The following is a 21,048-nucleotide window of genomic DNA, read 5'->3' as shown; positions in this document are numbered from 1 at the left end:
AAAATTGATTGCATTTGATTAATTTCGTGAAATAGAATGCTGAAATTAATATCGTATATCTTTCAGTGAGAAACTTTCTGCATGGAGTTGGAGAGAAATTATAATTTAAAAGAATTATAGAAAGTCAAAGCTCAGCCCACTCAGCTCACCCCTAGCTGCATTAATATCAGGAAAATAATGCTTGATAGTTATCGTAAGAAAAATCGAGGAAAAAATATTTTGGTTTAAATTATGGTATGACCATTTACTTGGACTCAAAAAAATTTCATAGGACTTGAGGGCCCCTTTTTCACCTTCCTTACCCTTGAGCACTATTTTAAACGAATGGGTCGTTACTTGATTGGCCAATTGGAGGAAAAAAAATGAAAGATGAAAATGATGAGGAACTCTTAACGAGGCGAAATTTCCGCGTCTGAGCTTCCTCCTAAATTGTTATTCGAACTAATGAGAAGAAAAATCGGCAAAAAAGGATAAACTGGGAAATCTGATACATTTTACTTGCATGTTGTCGGTCTCGTTGGATTTTATTCCGAGGGGTAGGTTCGAAGAAATTCTAAAAATGACGGTTCGAGCGGGTGAGATGTGAAATAGAGCGCAAAACGATATTTAGGTAGGTACGGCAATGTCTACCTTTTGGTAATTAGGGAATGCAATTAGCTCATGCAAATAAAGAAAAACCAATCCCCTGAGGTCTATTTATTACATAATACACTGCGGTAGCGTCTACATATACACTGCGAGCTACCTCTAGGGTGTTTGGCAGGGGGCGGTCAATCACCAGCATACAGCATGCAAGAAGATTCCCACATGCACACCACACGGTCATAAAAATGTTACGCATACTAACCAATTATACTTCCACATCCATTTAAAGGCAAAACTTTCCAACTACTCACGAAGGCAATCTGCCAATACAGACATGCTGTTAGAAAAACAGACAGTTATAAAAAACCCTTCCTACATAGAGGAATAAAGGAGTGGAACGACCTACCTGAAGTTATTTTTGAGATCTTCACCGCAAATGCGAAAACTTTTAGGAATAAGTGTTCATCATGTATGGTTAATTACATATTGGTTAATTAGGGAGTGTTTGAAATTGGATCATTCGGGTCAATATTCATTTGTTAGTTGTATGATATTAGAATTAACTTATTTCATGGAGTGTTTGGAATTAGGCTATTGGGGTAAATGTTCAATTGTTGGTCGTATGATATTAGAATTAAGGTATTATTTTTTTACTATAGGTTTCTTTTCTGGTTCTTACTTATTTATTAGATTGGTACATTTGTTATTCATGTGTTTAAATCTAATGCTGCCACCAGGAAATTGCCTACTTGCAGCCATATGTAATAATAATAATACGGAAGGAAAGGCTGGCGAAAGACGAAGTTTATATATTTTTTACAGGTCATATAAGTCCACGCCTAATTAAAGTAGGGTATTTATGTGTGCATAAAACTAAAAAGATATTGAAACACTAAGATCTTCGAAGCACTGTGCAAGCCATCACCAGGGTGTGTGGCATGGAGTGACTCCACATTAGGCATGCAGCACTCATCCTAGCCTTAATCAGAATAGCACTCGCTTACCGGACGCAGACCAAGCACACAGGAATACGACACGTGGTCAGACCAGAAACTAGGGGAGTGTTAAAAACACGAACATGCACCCATGCAAATAAAAGTATTATTGAGTAATTGAATAGAAATGATTATAGTTAATGACGCTCTGTTCATGAATGATTTAATACTTTACTGAGCTATGTCATTATAGTTCGGGAATTCATTAAGTATCGATATATCAACTTTTCCATGTTGATATCCTAAACTGTTTATTATTATTTGTCACATTAACAAAAAGCACAGAGGTCAAAGGGCGAGCACTGTAATCATTCATAAATAAATCCAGATGATAGCGTCTCGGTGCCAAAGAGTAAAGGCCGCTACACACGGGGAATGATCATGAGAATGATTGTGTTGAATGATCACGTGATCATTCACAGGATCATGCGAGCAAAATAGAACGTGTTCTAATTTTCACTGAATGATCATGCGCATGAAGGTTCATTCGCGAATCGTTCCGTTATACACGGTGAATGATCATGCGCATGATCATGATGAATGATCATGCGAATGAAATCATTCGCCGCGTATAGCGGCCTTAAGAAAAGTAAGTCAGTAGGTGTTTCGGGCCTAGCAAATGGTGAATAATTGCTGGTGAACGGATTATGTTTCTTGAATATGTAGCTCATTTACGTAAGTTGTTTTATATCAAACCGTGGACATAATTATACTATTTATACATTTTAGTTTGTTTTATTTCTTAGAACGATGTTATGTCTAATAAAATGTCATACCTGATATGTATCTTTGAGAACGATTGACAAAATCTCGGATCTTTCTCGCGTTTCAAATCGGACAGATTTGACATCTTGAGATGCCTCTAAAAGACTCCGTTATGTTATAAAAATATGAATGCATAGAGCGCGTGGGAATAGGGACTGAATAATGTAATAAAGATGAATCATTTGAGAAAGCGAGTTGAAGTAACTGTACATAGGGGAATGCTGTTGTTTGGCAAAATTGTAAATATATTGCTGCAAGATGGACTACGTATAATGCGCAGAATACCTGGTAGGTGTCATTCCTATCCCGCCCAATGCCATCTATTAAAATGTTCTGAAATATACTGTAGTGATTTTTTTTAGCCTCGCATGTCGGGGCCGTTTTTCAAGGAAGAGAGAGCTGTTGAATGGGTCCCCAGGTGATTCCGGAGTCGCGGTAGGGTTTGAATCTCATTCGTACCTCCCTCTCGGCCTCATAGGGTACGGCCCACGATGCCCGTGGATTCAAATGCGGGAGGAAGCTTCCACTGGGTAGGGGTAAATTCCCCCGTCCATCCTTCCCTATTGCAGTTATTTCTACGAACAGGGGAAGGTGGGACTGTATACGAAGAAAAAAATCCTTGTCCTTGTTTACCGGGAATACAGAATATTCCTCCGTCTTGGGGATGGCCTTTTCCCCCACCACTCCCTTAACTCTGCCGCCGTATGCCCAACGTTTTAAATCCGGGGCGAGGGGTCTTCGAGTCTTCTGGGGACACCTCCTCCTTGTAAGTGCGTCGGCCTCCTCCTTTCCGAGTCTGGAGTGGCACCCTTGGGGGCTGGCGTTCGTCACGTGACCGTATCTCACGCCTCCCCGTCCGCGTACCTCAAACTGGGCTCGAGTCGTTTTTCCTTTCTCCATGCATACATATAGTTCGAGGGAATAGTGTGCTGTTTTATCTGCATACATAGGTGTATTCCTGCTCATAAATATGAGATGTTATTCTATCTCTCTTTCTATTAAACGTCTCAATGTTGGTCACACAGAAAATTTTAAGCAGAATCTTATTTTTTTATTAAAAAACGTATGAACCAGAAAAAAACATAGCTCTTATATTTCTTAAGCCACTAAGAAGTACAGCTAAGTGCCCATTTCTCCTCATCAAACAACGGCATAAAACGGATATGCGAGACACGACACGAACAAAGGGGTGATTCGCGAAGAAAATTTAAAATTTATAGATCTAGTGAACGGAATCACTACAAAACTGAGAGGGGCCCTTATAGCTTGATAAATCCATTCCAAAAGATAATTAACTCTATAAATAAACATATATAACGCTCAAATGGTCATATGCTATGTGTGCTTGGCTTGGCCTCATAATTAAACAGACTTTTGGCAAAATATCAGTAACGGAAAGGTAGTACGTAACTCAATAATTTAAGTAAGATGTTTGGATAATGATAATATATGTAATAACTTAAGATAACTTCTGATTTGCGCATAAATTAAGGGAGTCCGTTAAGAAATACTTTAAAGACGTTGAGGAGAAAAAATAAAACGATAAAAACATTTGATTTTGAAAGAAAAATGGATGGCAATGTGATACATTGACTGAATATAGTCCGACTGTACTTTCGCCGAATAATTCTTCTGTCGTCGAATAATTTTTCCGTTATCTTTTTTTAGGATTACATAGTCTTCTTCTCTCCGTCTCCTATTATAGCTGCCTCATTGCCCGCTCAGTCGATCCATATAATGTTCATCGCTCTTCTGAAGCACCTTATTTCGAACGCCTTCAACCATACTCTAGCTGCTATCTTCTATGCCTCAATGCCATAGAGAAGTATACTCCAAATTTAAATTCTAATGCATTGCTTGCATACTTCAGCGCTAACATTCCCTGCCGTAAGTATATCCTCCTTTTGGTGTAATAAAATTTTTGTCTTGGCTATACTGCTGACATTTTCTTTCTCACTTCTTCCATCACTGAAAATTCTGCTACCAATGCATCAGAATGCAAACACGTTTCCATTTTTATCTTTCTTTTCTAAATATGTTCTTGATTTCTCCCTTAATGCTGCATGCTAACATCTTAGTTTTCTTCACATTTATTTTCAGCTGATATCTGGCCATTATCCTTCCCATATTTTCTTGTATCTTCTCCGATATTCTTCTATGCCTCTGCTACTACGGCGATGTCATCGAAAAATCGTAGAGTGCCATTCCTATACTTTTTCCATTTTGAGTTAATGCCGTATTTTAATTCAATGTCTTTAAAAGTGTGGCGGGGGTGTCAGGACACCAGCCGCTAAGAAATAAACAGGAAATGCTCTATGAACCTAAGCAAAGCATTAATTTAATAAGCAATATAAAGCAATTAAATCCTTCGTCGTTCGTGGAAAAACGAACTCTCAAACTTATCCGTTCTGTAATTATCTCTCTTAATTTATCGTTTCTGTCGGACCTAGAAACATATTGGGGTTCTAATATAATGAGATATGAAGTAAACACTTTGAACTTTCCCCATAAAATATTTTACCAAACTATAGTCGACATGTTTCGCTGCACTGCAGCATCATCAAGACTCAGTCTTGATTAAACTACAGTTTAATGAAAAAATTTATGTGGAAAGTGCAAATTGTTTCACTTCATATCTCATAATGGATCTCCACAGTTTATCTGCCTCATCCATCCAATTCATCTAATATAATGATGTCCCTCTTATTCAGAAAGATGTCTATTCACAATTTCTCTAGTAATGTAACTATATTCCTGTATGCATGCTAATCATTAATAAATTTTGAGATATTTAATATAATACACCCTAGAATAGACTTGCTTACCATTTTTCTCCCTACTTATCCCCAAAAGCCACATCACTCCTCCCCCGCGTGATCTTACCTTACCAACGCCCATATCTTCTCTCTTACCGCACCGTGTATATATATATCTCGCGCTCGCACATCCGCGTGTGCGTTGGGAAGAAAAAGAGCTGCTGGGTGTTGAGGCAAGCCTTTAACTTATGGCGTCCATTCCTGCCCTCATTTTCTGTCGTTCCTCCAGTCCAACCCCCTTCTCCATCACCCTGGCCGCCCCATAATGCTCCTTTGGGCGCAGCGCTCCGCATTCGGAGATCCGACCGCCGGTAAGTCCGTTATCCTGCCGCGCGCGTCCATCTCGCACGCCTTTTCCCTTAAACCCAATGGATATATACATAATATAAGCCGGAGCGCGCGCGCGCACCCATGGAATGCTATCTCCCGTGGGCATTAGAGGAGCCGTACGTACGTCTTGGAAGACTTGTGGGGAGGCCGGCTTCCCAATGAAACATTTAATCCATTCATATGTTATCGTCCGCCCCGCTTGGTCCGCAATGCCCCTTGTCCACGCTGTACGGCCCCTGTGGGAATGGCGTAGGTATGGATAGAGAAAGGGAAGGCACCGCTGAGCCCCTCCACGGCTTTCCTGCTGCAGGTACGCGCTCCGACGGACAGAATGTATGTGGAGTACTTCATTGGTCCCAGCTGGTTTATCCCGTCTTTCGCTTTTTTCCCTTTTCCAGAGTATTGAAATGGAACATGGTTCCTCCGGACTGAGATCAGCGCGGTGGAGGACATGATATGATATTACTGCGAGCGGAACATGAATAGAACCGTGAGTAAACTTAAGGCAACAAGACTCTATTTTATCATCACTTCCTAATACTATTAGCATGAACTGAAATGGAGACAAAAATATAAAAAATTGTAAATTGGAAAATTCTAAATTCCCTTCTAAATTGGAAGATATGGCGACTTCAAGAAGATGGCCGGAGACAGGAGGGAATGGAGACAGCATTGGCGCGGGGAACATGCCGACGGGCAGTACACCACGAGATGATGATAATGAAATGGAGATAGAATCGATTATTTCTGATTTATCTTCGAGATGGCGGCAAACATTAATTCTGAGAAATAAAAATCCTATTCATACTCCACCGCACATAATATCTCCAGTAATACGCACTTTTCCGTCGTTCTGAATTGTCAGGTATATAATATGGAATCGCTTTTGCTTGCCGGGGGGCAGAGCCCCCTAAGCGAGCGAACCAAGTAATCTTTGAAGTTAATTAAACGAGAGCAAGTATCAAAAATTCTGTGCGCAATCTCGCCCATTCTTAGATTTTTCAGACAATTATGATCGCAAATTTTCGTCCAAAATTAATTATTTAATATCCTTTCAAATCCAGAGTATTAAATAAAATGCCGGAAAGGCTGGATACCCAAGAAAAAACGTTTTCATTGTAATAACAAACAGCATCCAAAAATAGTTTCCGTTGCCAGAGCTCAGTTGCGACTCCATGTTTATGCACAAAAATTTCTTAAAATTGTCTCTCCTACCACATCCTGATGCATTGAAAGTTCCTCCTGAAGCACCCTGCAGTGGCGTAACTAGGAATATTCTTTGTGGGGAATGAGAGCGGGAGAGAGGGGATGGGGTAGGGAGACCTCCCACCCACCACCCCCTTTTAAGAAAAATTTTGGAAAAATGTCATGCCTGCAAATACATTTCACATAATTTTAGCACCTAAAATTTGGGTTTCATTAAAAGGTTAAGTTAAAATTTACTTATGTCAAAACTAGACAATAGTTTTGAATATTATTTTTATTTCTCTGAGGCTTTGCGGGGGGGATCTATCGCGTATTATATTAAGAATTGCATATCATTCATTACAGCAGTGGCATAAATAGGGATATGCCATGGGGGGACGGGATGGCCTAGGGTGGCGACCCTTCCCACCCAGGCAAAATCTGGTAAAATTTTTGAAAAATGACATGCCTGGAAATACATTTTACATCATTTTGGCACTAAAAATTAAACTTTAAGCAGATGCAGTTAGTATGTGTCAAAACTAGACAATAGTTGTAAATATTTTTTTATACCTCTGAGGCTCTGGGGGGGATCTATACCCTCATCCCTCCTCCATAGTTACGCCACTGCAATGACTTCTTTTGACTAATCTCGGCATTTTTTATGATCCCAGGTAGTAATGTTTTGGAGAATAATAACCGAAGTGGAAAATAATATTCGCCTAGGTAACTATCTTGCCTAGGAACCAGTGAATGGGGAACTATGGGGGAGATGAGGGGGTAGACCCCCGCAACGTCTCAGAGAAATAAAAATATATTCAAAAGTATGGTCTAGTTTTGACATATAATAAATTTTAACTAAACCTTTTCATGAAACCCAAATTTTAAGTGCCAAAATGATGTAAATTGTATTTCCAGCCATGTGATTTTTCAAAACATTTCCCGGACCCCCTTTGCCTAGGGGGGAGGGGTCGCCCCCCAGCCTCTTTTATCCCCCCAAAGCATATTCCTAGTTACGCCACTGCTAGGAACCGTATGGCACATTAATATATTACAGCAAAGGCTTATAGTTATAGCTAATAAATAGTAAGGATCGAGGCTGAATTGTTTTGTAGTCAAATATTTCATTAAGTTTTATTTTAGAATTAAATCCTCCATTTCTGGAATACATTCCTGGGATTAGGAGGTCATAACTACTGTGCCTTCTCCCGTATCAGATGTAATTGTTTAATCACTAACACCCTGAGAAGTGAACGTAATTAGATTAAGGACTTTCGGCAATTTCTCCGTAATTACGGCGTTTTCATTCTCACAATCAGTTCAGTGCCGCAAATATCAATTTTCATCGCTCAAAGTCAACAGCTTGTTCGCGATTGATCGTACATTTTCTCGGGAATACGATATCGCAAATGTTGTCAACACTCGTTATAAACTCCCTCAGCGATGTTCGCTTGAAAATGGAATGTGAGATGTAATAGGTCCTAGCCGGTAGATCTTAATTAAACCTTGCCAACATTTCGGGGAACATTATTATGGGCTTTAGCGGCGAATAATCCAAATCTCATTCAATCGAGTTGCGAAATTGGGATGGGCCTTTGGCATTTATTAATGATTTGGCGTAAAACGGAATTCGTGGTCAGGAATGACCTCAGCCATATGTGCTACGAAAGCAGCGAATGAAACGGTTACTCAAGGGAATCAGTCATCCATCCCCGGTAATTTGATTAGCATGGCCATACAGCGAAGAGGTAGGAGTAGTAAGGGGAGCCGAATGATTTGAAATCGTGCGCCGAATGCATTACTGGCGAAATTGAATGCTTGAAATGCAACTGTTATCCGTTCATCAAGCCTAATTAGAGTCTTTCGGAGGTCTTTTGGGAGCACGCCACAGAACTTGGATCAGCTTTGGTGATTAGGACGTTATTTTTCATGAGATGTGGGTGCCATTACAATGAGATGGGAGAAAAAATATGCTTCTACACTTTTTCAAATAGTTTTCCCGTACATATACGAACCATAAAAAGCTCTAAAACCAGGGAAAACTTAAGTTTTCAGTATACATCTGTTGTTACCCTGAAATGAGTCGTTCCGTGGTATTTTTCTGGCGTATTGAATAAGAATTTTAAATGCTTTTCGCACAGTCTAGCTCTTATTAGTCAAAATCAGTCAGTTTATTTAGAATGTATGCAATTTCGTTGCCTTATATGAATTGGATAACAGCAGTAGTATGTGCACCTTTAGACGAAGGCGAAATCAAGAGCGATTTATTTCTCTAATTATCATTAACTGGGGTTTCTTGGCTAAGCGATTGACAGTAGATAGAGTAGAACCTAATTAGGTAGGTTTAAATAGAATGGTTGTTTAGCATATCTCCTCGACTTGTTTTCGTCCCACTTTGAATTTCCATTTTGTATTCACGCAGGGCCTATTTATTTTCCTCATTTTCGTTATCTCTTTCTTGCCTGCCCTGTGCAGACTTTCTCAAAACTCTTACCTCAACATGGTTTTTAGCATCTTACTGATTCCACCTTTTTTATCGTAGACACTTGATCGGTATAAAACTTCTTTCCGACTTCATCATTATGAATTAGGCTTCATTTCTAGTGATTTTCGTAATTTTTCTAACGTTTGCATAAAATTTGTGCTGAATAACTTATTTTTAGGTCAATGCTGTTCAGAGCTCTTTTTTATCCTCGTCTTTTTACAAATTTTACCGAGAAACTACCGGGGAGAATTTTGAATATTGTTTTCATTTCTAAGTTGGTATGCTGATATCTGCCAAAAATTCTGTACATTTTGAGCTGAGCCCCATCAAAGTTATAAGAACACGCTATGCTTTTTGGAGCTATTTGATACGTGAATACTCATATTCCGGTTACCAAATTATTTAAATTTGGAAGCACTCTAATCCGGCTATTCTTCTCAACAAACCCTCAAAAGTACTTCGTAATCATGGCCCACGATATATTGTAATAACTAGTCCTCTAAATTACTGTTAACGTAGGATTTTGCTCATTATCATCTCGCGATCATTACTCAACCATCAAATTGGATTAATGGAACCCGAGATCAGGTGCTCAATTTAACCCTACGCCGCAACGTTCATTGTCAAGTTGACGTTGCGGCGTGGGGCAATTGTTTGGTAATGATACAGACAATCCTCTAATTACGTAATTTGCTATTGTGTTACGTGATTTCCCGTTTGATATGTGTGTCATCTTTCGCAGAAATCAGCTATTAGGAGGGGAAGTAACCAAGCTATTCCATAGCATTCGAATATGTTCCAGTGAATATGTAGAATGGTATGGTTTTCATGGGAATGTACTTACATGGGAAGTATACACAGGTGCTATTTCTCTGGAACGAAGCCTCATATAAATGAAGCATCAACATGCGATGATCAAACCACTTCTAGTGCTGAATTTGGAACGTTTCTAGAACTATAGAAGAAGAAAACCGATTAAATACCCTTTCGATCATGTAAAACCATTCGTTAATGATGAAAGATGATTTGCAATTTTCCACAAAAATAAATTTAATCCGACCCGAGTTTCGATGTTACTACATCATTTTCAAGGGTGCATCATTTGCAAATCATCTTTCATTATGAATCGATTCCACTCCATCTCGCTTGATTCCTCGAATTTTATACATTCGTTAATGGGCTAAAATATTTATCCCAACATAAAAAGGAATTTTTTAAGATAAGTGTATGTAAGTGAAGTTGAACCACTAGGTGAAGAGGAACCGTGTGTATTGCATACGGAAAATTGCGACTAAAAGAATATAATGATGATTACCTACTCCGGGCCGACCCGTAGAATTTTAAATGAGTGAAATCATGGTTTGCATAAGCTCTTCAAAGTTATCGCTAAAATGCCGACCGGACATGTATATTTTCCCGACTTATTTCGTACCAGAGGTTTGGATTAAGGTAGGGGGCGGAATTGAAGATGGAGGAGGACTTATAGGTCAGGGGAGCCTAACTCCTTACGTAAAGCTGCCGGTCTTGGGGAACCCTCACCAAATACGGGCCCTCATCCTACCAAAAGCTCGCGTGGCGGTGGACGGCGAGAAAATAAAACCGATATTTTATCGACATCGGGGAGAGGAGGGTTGTTTTCAATGGGTGGATTCGGTATATGAGGCAAGGGAGAAAGGAGAGGGGACTATACCCCCTTACCTCCCTTTCCTTGCTCGGTTTCGCTTCATCTTAAGATACATTCCAGTTTTCCCGAGAGAGGAGGAGGCCGAAAAGGGGAGTCTGTGGAGAGTTTGAAGTGCGGTGAAGGAGGGGAATCGGTTTGGGAAGAGATATTGGAGGGGTGAAGGGGAAAGCCCAATTCCTTGGAAACCCTTGGCGGCCATAGGCACGCATCTAACACAACATTTCTCTCTCTCCTAACCTTCTACTCCCCTTCCTCCTTCTCCTCTGCCAGAGTCGTTCTACACCCCACTGAGAGCGAGATGCCAAAAACTCTCTACTTGCCCCGAAACCTCTCTTCTTTCACGTTTTCTCTTTTCTGTTTTACTTCCCTCTTTTCTCTTACCCTTCGTCGCGAGCATCTTCATTCACTTGTTTTTTAGTTCGCTGCCGAAACGTTTTTCTGAATGAAGCATCCAATCGCAGACTTCCGTGAGGGTAGATTTATCGGGCATCCCACCGGGTGAAAATTTGGAAACTCTTGGCGCCCATAGGCACGCATCTAATGCAACATTTCTCCCTCTCCTAACCTTCTCTACACCTCTCTGACGGGGTCGTTCCCCACCCCTTTAAGAACGAGATGCCAAAAACTCTCTACTTGCCCCGAAACCTCTTCTTTCACGTTTTCTGTTTCCTGTTTTACCTCCCTCTTTTCTCTTACCCTTCGTCGCGTTCATCTTCATTCACTTGTTTTTTAGTTCGCTATAGAAACGTTTTCCTGAATTAAGCATTCAATCGCCAAACTTCCGTAAGGGTAGATTTATCGGGTATCTCACCAGGTGATAATTTGGAAACCCTTTGCGCCCATATGAACGCATCTAATACAACATTTCTCCCTCTCCGTACCTTCTTCTCCCCTCTCTGCCAGGGTCGTTCTCCACCCCCCTGAGAACGAGATACCAAAAACTATTACTTGCCCCGAAAACTCTCTTCTTACACGTTACCTCTTTCTTGTTTTACCTCTCTCTTTTCTCTTACCCTTCGTCGCGTGCATCTTCATTCACTTGTTTTTTAGTTCGCCATAGAAACGTTTTCCTAAATGAAGCGTCCCATTGCCCATAGGTTGCGATCTTTTCGTTGAATCCCACAAACTTACCACACTGGGGAAAACCCGATTTTAAATCTTCTATAATGGACAATTGAGTGTTTCCCACAATTTTTTTTATCCATATTCATCCCTCGTCTTAAATTTCGCTGTAGATACATTTTCTGAATGAGGCGTACGATCGCCAACCTCGTGTGTCTATTTTGAAATATTTAACGCGATTTCCAACGGTTAATAATGTCGTTTAATTAAAAAACTTACTACATGATTGGAGACCCAAGAAATCGCCCTACATGGATGAACGAGAGTTTCACAGCTATTCATCATCCAAAACCATCTCTTGACTTTTAGCTCGGTGAAGAAACGTTTTCCTGAATGAGGTGTCCGATCGCCAAGCTCGTGTGTCCATTTTGGAATATTTAACGCGATTCCCACCAGTGAATAATGTCGTTTAATTAAAAATTACTACCTTATTGGAGACCCAAGAAATTACACCGCATGGATGAACGACAGTTTTCAAGCAATTCGCCATCCATAATCATCTCTTGTCTTTTAGATCGGTGAAGAAACGTTTCCCAAAATGAGGCGTCCAATCGCCGAAGTCATCTGCTCATGCTGGAGGGTTTAACGGGTCTCCCATCTGTCCCAAAAGCTCACTCCCGAAAATGTCGCCTCTGACGCTAAGTACCTATGGTTGATTACTAGTGCGTATAAAATTAATAAGATCGGGTGCTACTTGGTGGAAGTGCTCAATATTTATGTTGAATGCACAAACTTCGTACTATCCAAAGGTTTTTTTTATTACGAAGGGGATAATAAAATAATTTATTTTACGTGTTGAAATAAAAAATTATTTCGGTATGAAAAAATAGTACACTTTCAAATTGATTTATGGCTCATAGCCGATTAATTCTACAATAAGTATTGATGTTTAACCGATGGAATATCTCTGTTCTTCTTGTTTGAAATCTAAACCATCGCAAATTTTATGAGAGACAAGTAGTAAATCGGCGAACAGTCATAAAAATGGAATAGCTATCCTACTTGTACGTAGAACTGTTGAGCTGTAAATTCGAAATGAGAACATTTTTTGGAATATTTGCAAAAACTCGACAAAAGATTTAATCTGCACTAGTGAACAAATGCGGCGAATAACTCGATTGTACGGAGCGGTTAACTACTTATTAGATTCGCGGAAATCTGAGAACCATTGTTCTCTTCGTCGTGCCTAATCCACCAATCGCTAGGTTAAAACTGATGCCACATAATTTCGGAGAGAATGATTTACTAGTCGTTTCCAACCCGCAGAAATCTTTGTACCACTCATACTGAAGTTAAATCACATTTGGGGCCCGGATTCCGAGTCCACCTCACTGTATCTTCCTCAGTTCATTATCCATTGTATAATTGGAAGGTGTCGAAGTTGAAAAATTTTTAGATCATGTAAAATAACTAAATAAGAAATTTGGACCATATCTTTCAACCCATTTTTGTTGAGATTCCTATCATTTGGCGTCTTTTATTGCCCCGCCGACCATCCTGTAGCCTGTCAAGTATCATACGATTAGTAATCATTAATTTTACCCTTATAGCAGTTGACCTAATCCACAGTAAATCGAAATTTAGTAAAACCGGAGTAACTCTGGCAAAATGCAGAGAAAATTGGTCATTTAGTATGCAAGTAATAGTAGTGACAATACCACATCTGCGACCGATATGTCCATCAGAACCTTTTTCAAATCAATGTAGCCTTGCTTACCTCAATTCCAACCTTATTAGGTACCTCAAAGTTCAAATCCATGTATCACTTCAGCCCCCTCACCCACCCCTTGTGGGGCCACTGATTGTGAGAGTTTTAAATGAGTAATTCGTGACCAAATATGACCGGTGGAGTGGAAGGGACGCGTCGTCTAAAGCCAGCCAGGCTCACCAATGGGCAGATCCCAGCCCATCTCTTAGATCCCTTCAAGACGGCAGGCATATTTACCCCCAAGAGAGGGGGCGGACATTGGTAGTGGAAGAACTACTTCCCATTCCTTGCGTCTATATCTATTCCTGTGCCGCCATATCTTCCCTTCTCCAGAGCAAACGACACCCATGTGGTCAACGGCAGGGTTGTAGCGAGACGCAACATAGGTGGACTTCTGCTGGAGTGAGAAAAATAGCACCGATGGGGGAGGAGGTGCGGGATAAAAAATAAAGGAATGGGCAGTTTGGAGGGAGGATGTCGGGAACTGAGGAACGAATGCGAAGTCCGAAGGGGGCGAGTCCGCTCGGTGCCGTTACTTTGGGTAACAAACGACTGTCGGAAGGCGCTATTTTTGCCGCCATCGTGGCGTGGTGGAGTTGGGTGGGTGGGGAACAGTTTTTTCTTCCTTTCCTATGTTTTTTTCCGCAAGGGCTAAAGAAGGTGTTTGAGTGCCGCATTGGAGTATATAAGGGGAAGGTATGGCTGAATCAAGGGAGAAAGAGGATGTGTTCAGGTGTACGTGGCCGGTTCAAGGGCCGTGAGAATAAATTTGGCGTTCCGAACGGCGGCGGTTTGGTGGCCAGCATCCAATTGAATACCCTCCCATAATATTTCACTTCGTTCGGAATAAAGTCGAATGCGAAAGGAGAGGAGTTTTTTTTTCGAAGCAAAAGTCAAGGTTACCGCTTCCCGTGTCCCGCTTGCCGTGTCGAGTTTAAAAAACCATCCATAAAGCTATTTATGGTTATTTCAAAAGAAATTAAGATCTGATTCTGAAATTTGGTTGCGACCGCAATATATATGCATAGCTATTTTGTAATAGGGATGCTTTGAATATTCATTCTGTTGGGAGTAAAAGTATATTAAATTATCAAATAAATCATTTTAAATCGTCGCATTACCTTGAAATAGAAAAGATTCTTACCGGTGCCTTCTGAGACGTTCTGAGCTGGTGACAAAAATAAAGTTTTATTGACTGTACATAAGATACTAACATCTGACGTAATTTGAACTAGTTATCCGATTAATTGAAATAAAAAATCAAGAGTATTTAATAATAGTAACAAAAGCAGGCGAAATATAGTGGAATGTTACTTAGTTATAGTTATATTTAGTTAGATCTAACTGTGATTACTGTTCTGTCGTATGGTCTCCTTACTATGTATTTCACATTAATACTATTGAGTCTATCCAAAGGAAGTTTGTTCGTATGGTTTCGATAAAGTTAAGACTATTTGATAAGGACTATAGCTATTCTGCTATCTTGCCTCTATTTAATCTTCCTTCCATGTTTAAGCGGAGACAGTGCTCTAATATTATTTTCTTGTATAAGCTATTAAATAACCTCGTTGATTCCCCTGTCCTACTAAGAGAAATATTCTTGAAAGTTCCTTCTTATTCCACTAGAGGTGACAACCTTTTTGACAATAGCCATCACTCACGCAACTATACCCATTTTTCCCCATTGCAACAAATAATGCGTGACGGCAATTTATGTCTCAAAGTGGACCTATTTTTTGATTCCTTACCTTCTGTAATGAGGTACCTGAAAGGATTACCAGATAAGATGTTTACTTAATACTTAATTACCTATTTAATATGTATACTATTGTCATTGTTGTGAAATCTTATAGCATTTTATAAAGAATTTTAAGCTTTGTAATTGGGCTTCAGCCCGTTAATTAATAAATTATGAAATTATGACATCCTGTAAGTATTAAAAGAACAGAGAGATGACACTTTTCTCCAGGTTTACTGAAAGTAAGTTTTGATCGTTAGGTCCTTTGTACTTGATAATGACCTAACGGTAAAATGCGTCATACTTTCAATATACCTATGGAAAAGTGCTCTCTGTTCTTTTAATACTTAAAAGTATTTAACTCTGAATCTAAGTTGGAAAAATTCTTTCGAACATTGTAGAGAAATTGAGAAACAATTATATTTTATAAATTATGAGATAGAAAGTGTCATTGCATTTCATAATTTAGTATGCTCCTATTACCCTTAGATCTTACTAGCTTAGTAGGTATAAAATTATTGGCTGGCATCATAGAAAACACTTTTCTGGGGTAATTTTCGTGTAATATTTGTAGCTCATGTTCGTTTTCCACACCACGTTAACATGAACGCAGGACATTTTCGATAATAATAATGATAGTTACCGTACAGTCAGCCTCCGAATATCTTCGGTCTGACCCAATGCTGTTTATCAAGAGCTGCTTTTCGATGTAAAAGAAGACCTTTACCAATTATGGCGATTGTAATCGCTAGTTCAGTTCATTTGAAATCCCTTATCCCAGCGGAAGCGGATTTTAAATTCCAGGGATGTAAGTAGTTCGATGGCGAGAAAAGACAGGAGGCCATCGAGATGTGAGTTTGGAGTAGAATGGAGAAAATGAGATGGAGGTAGAAGGAATAGAGAAGAGGAAGTGCCTAATAGGCGAAAAATTAAAAGTTGTACTGGAGGCACAGTGAAAACAGATGGGGTTGATGCTGAAAACCGAGTTAGAGAAGGGGATCGTAATAGTGTGGTGGCTAGAGCATTATATTTCCACCCCGTAAGCACGGATTCAAATCCCGGCGGCGGCAGAGAATTTTCAGAGACTGCCCGTTCCCTGATTGAATATTACAAAAGATGACGCTCAAAATCGGCCTCTAAATGTGTTGTCATCCGAGGTGCATTAAAATGGGTTTATAAAAGCCACCACTCGCGTCGCTGACGGACAAAGTGATCCGAGTTTCACGGGGAAATAAGGTATAATTAGGGGTGTTAACCGAAATTTATTCACATGATCATCTTATCTATCTAATTAATAACTTTTCAAAGCTATTCCTCGCAATAACAAACATTATTATGCAAAACTTTGGAAAAAAGTGGGTTGCATTGTACTAATCACCGCGCCGCGGACATTTTTGAAAGCCGATTAAAATGCGACTCAAGTGTCAACAGAAATCAGCCTTCCGTGGGATGGAATTGGACCTCCTCTCTGCTGTCTCCTTGGAATGTCGAATGGAGAACATTTCTAGCGCAACACTCCGTCCGTCGGATGGGACGCTAAGCTGTGGTCCCCTTGGCGCCTTTCGTCAAGGGCAGCCTAATGCTAATGCCGAGTTTCTCTCCAACCTTCCTTCCATACCTTGCTTAAGCTGTCGGTCGCCTCCTCCAAATACCATACCATGCCGAGTAAGAGGAAAGTATTTTTCGTAATCAGGAATGAGCAAGGAAGAGGATGGAAAAAAATATGGACATTATTGTGAACTTAAAAGGGAAGTTTTGGCATGGGTGTAGGAATGCATGATTTGTAAAAATTATTCATGGAATACTGCCGTCGTCGGTGGAGTACTTACGTAATAGAAACAAATATCTCATTCTCCCCCTGTGAAGGATGATCTCTCATCTGGAGGATCTCTCTTTGCGTGAGGGGTGGAGGAGGTAAGGATCGCGGAAATTGAAAGTGTTATTACGGAGAGGGACGAGCCTCATCCTGCTCCGTATCTCTTAAGTGTGGGCGCTGGGTGTGGCCCCGGGTGGTTATGGGTAGTCGTTGGCCGATGGCCCTGTGGGAAATCGATGGACCGACCTCTTGACCAAACCTCTTTATCTATTTCCCTTCTGTTCTTATCCGCTTTCCACCCCTTCCATCCCTATCCCCTTTCAATTTTTTATCTTATGTGGTCCACGCGCCGGGGTACGTCCGGATGGAATCGGGAATAGCTACCGGATCCACTATTTTGTGACATAATGTTATGGTCGATCTAGTTCATTCTCTAGCTGAGTATTCTACGTTCTATACTTTTTTATCTCAGTCGTAATGATCCATTCGTCAATATCAGTCTTATGGCCAACGAATTCCTTCTCTCACAAAGTTCAGTTCTATTTCCAAGTCTTTCAGTGTGCTGTGCTACTTCAAACTGTCTTTTCTAACTTTTTTTAATCAACCAAAATATTTCACTGTCTCTTTTTGGGATGTTTACTGGCAGCACGTACTCGGCGTAGTGTAAATTGTTGTAACTTGATCTCTAATACTAGCTAAAATGGTGTTTTTCCTTTCTCTTTGATCATCGATTTAGAGTCGGAATGAATAGAAGGAAGAACAGCTGCAATAGATACTATTTCACTCCCTTTCTTACATAGCCTAGAAGTATGAGTAACTTTCCTTTTAATGGGCAAAGAAGTGAAAACCAGAGCCCGTAAAATACATTATTTGGGCATTAATTTATTGAAAAATTAACAGTCGAAATTTGATATGTGGCCCACGGAGCATTAATACTTTTCTTTAGTGGCCCGCACGACCATTTTGGTTGGCCACTCGTGCTCTAGCAACTATTTATGCACGACCAATTGTTGAGATAGGTATATTATTTCATAGTCGTTGTGCCTCCATGTCATATATTTTCAATAATATCTTACCCTCAACTGAAGTCTTTTTTCTTCTCATTTTTTGCCATTTTATGAGTTTTTTTTTAACAGTGAAGTATTTCTGGGTATGATATTCGGAGGAGGCGACCGACGGCTAAGTTCATTTGCGCCATGAGGGAAGGGTATGGAAGGAAGGGTGGAGAGAAACCCAGCGTCGGCATTAGCCTGCTCTTAACGAAAGGCGTCCAGGGGACCAAGGCTTAACGTCCCATCCGACGGACGGAGTGCTCTATTTGAAATACCCTCCGCAAAGCACTCAAGCAGGAATCGGAGAGTCTCTGAAAAACCTCTGCCTCCGCCGGAATTTGAACCCGGTCCCACTGGGTGGGATCCGCTTTAGCCACGTCACCAACCCAAACCCAGTAATTTTGGGGAAATTATTGTTTTTGCCGATATGTTTTTTTGCCTCTTACTAAAGTATTTCTTTTGCAAACATGAGAACAGCATGGTATCGCACATTTCCGTGCAAACTTAAGTATTTAATGTCTTTAAAATCCAGAATATATATAAAATGTCGTAAAGGCTGGATACTCGAGAAAAACCGTTTTCATAGTAACTGTAAGAAAACTACATCCAATGCAATATTTGATCTGCCAGTTGACATGGAGTTGCCACCCCATGATTATGAGCAAAAAATGCTTATAATTGTCTCCCCTACCACCTCCTGAAGTATTGCAGGTTCCTCCAGAAACACCCTGTATAACCTCTGATAATTATGCTTTTTGCGAAGATCTGACATCTACATCTACATAAGACACTGCGAGCCACCTCTAGAGTAGAATCTGAGTTTTTCCCGGCGTATGCTCTGCAGGAATATTTCTCGGGTTTCCCACCGGGTGTCGTATCGGGTTGTAGTTCCCAACGTTTCCATGACTAAGTCCGTCATCGTCATCAGGTTACATCAGGGTTTAACCTGATGACGATGACGGACTTAGTCATGGAAACGTTGGGAACTACAACCCGATACGACACCCGGTGGGAAACCCGAGAAATATTCCTGCACCTCTAGAGTGTTTGGCGGGGGATGACCACTGATCAATCACCAGCATGCAAGAGGATTCCCACGTACACACCACTCAGTCATAAAAATGTTACACATACCAACAAATTATACTTCCAAATTCTTGCAAAGGCAAAACTAGCCAACTACTCATGAAATCAATCTGCCGATAAAGCTGGAACGCACAAAACATCCTCTTTTAAATACTAGAAAGACTCAGAAACATGCATAAAGGAATACATAATTTAGTAGGCTCCACTACAAGTTAACTAACCTATAAGTCAGTCCCAACGCTCTCGTTGTAGTCTCTTATCGATCGTGGAAAAAACAACATTCTGAATCTATTTGTTCTACAGTCTATCTCTCTTATTTTATTTTTATAATCTTATCTACCGTAGTATGTTGGGGTTCGTAAGATTGACTATCGTTGACTAACTTCCTCGGCAAATAAATTGCTCTTGAATTAGCATAATAGGTTTAGTCTATTTTTCAGTCTACGGTCGGACAGAAATTCCATTCCAAATGGATCTCAGAGGTCAGTAACACTAACAAGACTATCGTAACAACTTTTCACGTGCCTGGCAGAAGGACGAGGCAACATGAACTGTGAGGCAATTCCTAAGAATGTAAGATGCCTACTATGCCATCTAATAAGCGTGGCACAGTCCCTGGGGACTTCTTACTCTGTTTTTTCTCCCTTCTCCGATGAAGTTCGACTTCCCCTTCCCCTCATTGGCCGTCTGGGGATTTGCACGGATGGGGTGTATGAGATGGTGGGTGTAAGCGAGGGTGTTTTGAGTGCTGTCTTTCGACCATTAGCGTCTCCCCTTTTCATTGCGGAGGGTAGTAGGTGGGGTGCAGAGAAGGTCCAACACGTCAAATACTGAGGTGCACTTGTATGGATGGGGGAATTGCAGAGGAGGGGGTTCATTGAAGAAGATAAAAGTGCGACCGACTGGAGGGGGGAGATTTTGGCACGAGGGCACATCCCCTTTTCCTAGTTGAAGACGGTAACAGCGCTAATGGAAGGGAAGATTTTACTGTCGAATTCGAAGATGACTCGATTTTTGGCTATCAAACGAGCTTGTACAACTGGCCAGTCACGAAGGCATTTGAAAAGAATTATACTGTGCTAGCTTTGCACCCAGAAGTCCCAGGTTTAAATTCCGTAAGTCTTAGTCCTTCCTCTTGGCTCACATAGTCGATCTATTTGATTTTCACCATTCTTCGGTGTTTCCACGAAGTTCCAAGTTTACGGCTTCACCCACGAATAACAGTCATATACGTACAACTGATTGAAGCAAAGCTGTTTTTTTGTATTTTACGCGGAAAAAAGACCTCGGGGTTCTATAGTCCTGCTAACATCAAAATCCGATTTCGCCCTTAAATCACTGCCAAAAAAGTAGGGTTTTCTGCTGTTAGATATTTATTTACCCTAATGCTGCGAGATTCACATAAAAATTAATGGGGTTGCAATCATTCGCTTCGTCTTTTAAAACTCTCACCATCAAAAAGAGTTTTCTGTCGCCAATAGAATACAACTTTCTCAAGATGATGGTTCAAACGACAACTGGTCGGGAGAGAAGGTATCCGTTTTCCATGTAGCTAGCGGACCATTTATTTATTTATTTCATCACCAAAAACGGCACAAAGGCTTTTACATTGGCTGTTCATTAAATAAATAATACCTAAAAGATAACAAAAAATAGCACAAAAAATAAAAATTAACAGAAA

The sequence above is a fragment of the Ischnura elegans genome, chromosome 7 (genome assembly GCF_921293095.1).
Source record: "Ischnura elegans chromosome 7, ioIscEleg1.1, whole genome shotgun sequence".
NCBI classification, from domain to species: domain Eukaryota; kingdom Metazoa; phylum Arthropoda; class Insecta; order Odonata; family Coenagrionidae; genus Ischnura; species Ischnura elegans.
The sequence above is the reverse complement of the archived record's forward strand: the minus strand, read 5'-3'. Positions refer to the sequence as shown.